The sequence below is a fragment of the Tupaia chinensis genome, unplaced genomic scaffold (genome assembly GCF_000334495.1).
Source record: "Tupaia chinensis unplaced genomic scaffold, TupChi_1.0 Scaffold000555_1, whole genome shotgun sequence".
NCBI classification, from domain to species: domain Eukaryota; kingdom Metazoa; phylum Chordata; class Mammalia; order Scandentia; family Tupaiidae; genus Tupaia; species Tupaia belangeri.
The window spans coordinates 2,189,326-2,194,600 of NW_006160067.1; positions in this window are offsets into that span (position 1 = coordinate 2,189,326).

The following is a 5,275-nucleotide window of genomic DNA, read 5'->3' on the forward strand; positions in this document are numbered from 1 at the left end:
TATAGCCCGGGCTCCACTGCCATTGCCCGTCTCTTCTGCCCAAAGTCCGAAATGTTTTCTTACCAGGTATGTGAGAAAAAACAGCGGAATAAATAGTCCATTGACTTGGACTTATTTATTTATGAATGTTGTCACTGTATTTATTTGTTGTTGTTTTTAGAATTATTTAATTTTATTTATCATTATTATTTTTTAATTTGCTACAGGGCATGTGCACTCATGAGAAAGAGAGAGACAAAGTGAGAAAGCAAGCCACCAGTCCTGGGACTCGGACTGTGGTTGGCCATGTAGGAGTCCAGGGCCTCAACCCTCACGCCACCTGTTGGCCCCTTGGCTTAGATTTGAATTCTGCTCCTGCTACATAGCAGCTCCTGAGCTTGAATGAGCTGAGTAGCCTCAGTGAACCTCTGATTCCGTTTCTGTGAAGACGGTGGTAGCAGTTACGTGCTGAGTCCCTTCAGGCTTGTCACTGCGTTGTATGCGTTGGCTTATTTAATCCTATGGCTACTTTATAGCTGCCATTGTTTTCATTTTACTGGATAAAGAAATCCGCCCAGAGAAGTTAAGCCACTTGCTGGAAGTCACACAGCCAAGTGGTCAAGTAGGTTCAGACTCAGGCGATCTATCCCCAGCCGTCTCCTTTTCTGCCCTTCCAGTAGGGAAGGGCCCGACGGGCCTGACGAGGGCCAGCTGAGAGTGCACGCACAGCACCTGGGGTTGGAGGCCACAAACGGTGCCCCAGGAGACTACAGACACCTGCCGAGCAGTCGAGAAACGGCGCGAGCAGCGTGGCAGGAGCGTGTGGTGAGGGGCCACGCTGACCTCCTGAGGGGACGAAGGGAACTCTTGAATTCTGGCATGCCACACTGTTCTCAAAAGTAAGTGTATTTGTGGTTTTATTCCAGAAGTTTCTTTCTTTCTTCCTTTTTGAATCGGTTGATTGAGTGAAGGTGGCTCATGAACTCTGCAGGGAGCAAACCCCGGGGGGTGGTGGGGAGCAATGCGGGGCCATGGCTGCAGCGGTGGCCTCTCAGCCCGGCGTTTCCATAGCAAGTCCCTCTTAGTCCCACTCTGCCTGCGTCCCAGCCTGGCCAGGTACCTTTCCAGTGGCGGGAAGTGCTCCGGCGGGGGGTCCTGCCTGCAGGCAGCACACAGGGGCAACACTTTCTGTTCCCAGGTCAGTGACGTCTGTCTGCCCGGTGCTGGTCTGTGACTTCCTCACCCACCTCCTGATGCAAGCAGCCCCGGGCTTCCCTTTCTTTTCTCCTCCCTGAAAAAGCAGGCTGGGCTGCTTCTGAGGGTTTCTTGGTGTACTTAGTTTGGGGGTGGGGTGGGGTGGGGAGGGGGCAGCTCCCTAGTTATCCCAGGGAGAGGGACCTTGGGCCGTGGCCATGGCCTGCTTCCCCCTAGGAACAGTCACGGGACTTCCTCTGCTGTCTGTGTTCTCCTGTCTCCCAGCCGGTTCAGCCTGAGTACTTGGCTTTCCAGTGCGGAGAAAATAGAGTTGCCAGGCCGCCAGGTCAGCCTTGGGGGTTCCTACTAAATAAGGGGAGCCTGTCCTCCATCGGGATCTGGTCTTGTCTTTTCTCTTTTAGAGGGGGATTTTTACTATAGGGTGCATGTACTTACCAGCGAGACAGAGACAGAAAGTGAGAAATCACTCCCCAGAGGGGACCACGCCACGATCCCTTCTCCTCCATTCTCTCAGGATTTTGGGCATGCACACACATTCGCCTGGCACAAGTTTTAAGTCACTGGGTCTAGGACTCGAACCATGGTTGACTATGTGGGAATCCAGCAACGTAACCATTACTCCATCTGCTGGTCCCAAGGGATCAGGTATTTTCAAACTGGGTTTTTGGCTGAGGTTGCTGTAAAGCCTCCAGGAAGGGTCATGGGCAGCGAACTGCTGGGGCCACATGTGGCATCTGGAGACTCCTTTGTACCTTATTTAAGTCACACTGTGACTGATGATTGGGATGGACAAAAGCTGCCGATGGACAGCCAGTGGGGAGAGCGAAACCCGGCAGTGCCTGCTCCCGGCGTGCGTCCTTGGTGTTCCAAGGCACCGTGGAGGGATGGTGAGGGATTATGCCTGGGTTACAGACACATCTGGGTTCAAACCCCAGCTCTGTCACTTGCCTGGGAGAGGCCGGGCAGATCCGCACCACTGCTCGGTGCCCTAGATTCCTGGGAGGGACAGGGTGTGCTGGCACTGCGCTCAGTGCTGTTCTGAGGGTTAAGTGAGACGATACAGGCGGAAGTGCTGAGCCTGGAGCCTGGCAGGTAGCCGGGGCTCCACCGCCTTGCTGCGGTTGTTCTGTCAGCCTATCACGGAGAGCTCGCTGTCTCCACCTGGGAGATGCTCAATGGACAGTGTGGCTCTGTGGGATCCGGGAGTGCCGGGGTTGGACGGGATCTCAGCGGAAACCAAATTCGCTTCAACTTCTCCCTCTGTAGATGAGGAGCCTAAGGAGCAGAGAGGAACACAGGCCAGGCCAGGCTCATACTCCCAGCCACTGAAGAGAGGGAGAAGCTGACAGTGTCATGCTTCCTGCCTACTCCCTATGCACAGCACCGAGACCCCTGGTTTGCTTTTCAAATTTAGCTCGGCATTAAAAAATACATATATATGTTAAATATATATAATATATATACTTAGTTTGGGGGTGGGGTAGGGGGAGGGTGCAGCTCCCAAGTCACCCTGGGAGAGGGACTTCCGGCCACGGCCCCCTCCCTCACAGGAAGGGCTCCGAGTTGCCCAGATCTTACCCCTCTGCTGTAACGTGTCCACGGAGTGGAGTGTGGCAGGGGAGGGAGAGTTTGCCCAGGCTCTCACCGGGTCACAATCCTCCTGCCCCAGCCTCCTGGTTAGTGAGGCCCCAGGTCCTGCCATGGTGCCTGGCTCTTTTAGGGTGGGGAAAAGTTGAACCTGAGCCCCTCGTCCAGCCCTGGCCACCACACAGTGGGCCACCAGTTGCAGGAATGGGTTCACACTGTGTCTGCAGCTCAGTTCTGTGGCCTGGGTCTGGCAACTGAGCTCTCTGAGACCCAGTTTCTCTGGAGGAGTAGGGGGTGAGCAGAACCCCCTCATCTGTGTTTGTGCAGACCCAGCGTGGAGGGCCTGAGCAGCCCCGACACGGTGTAGGATGAATGCTGGCTGCTCGCTGCGGGCCAGGGTGCCAGGACTGAGCGCCCATGACTCTCTCTGCCCCTGGTACTTTGTGCCTCAGCAGCGGGCCTGGTGGCCTTGAGCTGGGGCCCAGGGCAGCAGAGCCGCAGGCAGGTGGGGAGTGGCCCTGGTGTTGCCAGCATTCCCGGGACAGGAGGAGACGGTCTGCAATCCTGGCAAGGATTTGGGTTACAGATCTAGGAGCCTGGACTTTCTCTGTGGCCAGTGGCCTTGAGAGACACGTATTTCGTCATCCTTATTTTTTTTTGTCACTGGAGCACAGCGGAGGCTTCCCTTGGTTCAATCAGGAGTCATGGGCAGGGCCAAGCGAAGAAGCCGGACAATGGTTTGGAGGTTTCTGGCTGCAGAGGGCTCTGGCCCGGGTGTGCAGCCTGGGGCAGGAGGGAGCCCCTGGAATGTGCCACCTGCTCCCTGTGCCCTCCCACACGGCTCTTCCTTGCCCAGCTACCAGAGGAGGCGGGAGCTAGCCTCTTCCTGCTGTGCTGTGTACGGACAGGCCTGGCAATCTCAGCTTGTCCCGTCCCCAAAGCCTCACAGAGTGCCCAAGGGCTTGTATGGGGCAGAGCCAGCATTCAAGCCCAGGGCCTTGAACTCTGAAGCCTGTTCTCTCTCATGGTGCTAGAGAGCGCTCGCTGGCCTAGCCAGGATGGCACCGAAGCCTCTGGCTTACCACTCGTCAGTGCTGGGTACAGCCGTGGGGACAGAAATGACACAGAGGCAGGAGGCTGCTGGCATTAAGGGCAGCAGGAGCAGAAGGCAAAGCCCAGGGCTCCTTGCTGGATAGTATCTCCCCAGCCCCCCTCCTTCCGGTCCCCAGCCCCTAGACAGACCCTTGGCCTGGAGAGGCCGCCTGTCCCTGTGCCAGCCCAGTACGCTGGGCCCTAACAACAATAGCGGGAAGGGCCTCTCGGAGCAAGTACTTCCTGAAGTGCCCAGAACAGCCACTTCCCTGTGGCTGGGGAGCAATCAGCTCACGCCTGTGCAGAGCCTTCTGCACCCCAGCAGAGTCCCTGGGCCTGCCGTGCCGGCTCTGAGCCCCAGGAGGAGCCCCAAAGGTGGACAAGCACAGGACCAAGGCTCATGCTGCTTGAATGCTTCAAGTTTCTAGGATGACCTCAGGGATATTTTTCTTTTTCTTTTTTTTTTTTCCAAATTGAAGTTGAAGGAAAAATCTGGATGACTGACTCTTACCCTTCCCTTATGGAAACTACCTCATTCTTAATCTCTGTTCTTTGGTTGTCTTTCTTTGAAAACAAAGACAGGGGGAAAGCTATAAAAAAGAATAAATTCTGGAATAAGACTGTCCACTGAGTTACTCAGCAGCTTTGGAGGAGGCCTGCTAGGGGCCAAGCCATTGGGGTACAAAAATGATTCAATATTCATTAACGTGTGTATATATTTATCTGCTTATTACGCAGTAGCGACAGAACTCATGCCAAGTTGCCGGCATTGTGTACATGGTAGTCCCGGGGCAGTGTGGCCTCGCCCTCTGCTGCACAGAGCCCAGAATGGGAGGCAGCAAGTGGGCCAGCAGGTGAAGGCCCTGGGCCCTGGGCAGGGGGTGCACGGAGAGAGGAGGGCGCACCAGGTAGGGCAGCTGGCCTTGGCCGAGTCCTGGCGGATGGGCAGGAGGAGGCCCAGGGGCAGCTGAGGTTGGGTAGAGGGTAGGAGAATATGCTGGATGAGACACTGGTGTTCGTGAAGGCTAGGGGTGAAAGGAAGCCATGTATCCCCAGAAACGTAAAGGAGGTCCATATGGCTGGATTGCAAGAGGACTGATAGTCCCTAGGGGTTTTGAGACAAGCTCTGCATCCGCCGTGCCTGGGCTAGCACCCTTGCTGACCGCTTCTTACTGTGCCTTCCGCCAAGCTGTCAGGCTTTCTGTCACTCAGGCTTCCTCACCTGTAAAATGGAAAGGATGGAAATAATAGCGCTCACCTCGGAGAATGTAGTAAATAGGAAAACAGGCCAACAGACACAAAATGCCGAAACCATACCCGGCACACAGTAAGTGCTGTAGACATGGCAGCCCTGATGGGGCGGGGGGGGGCAGGGGGGGCGGGGGCGGGGGCCGGCAGGTTC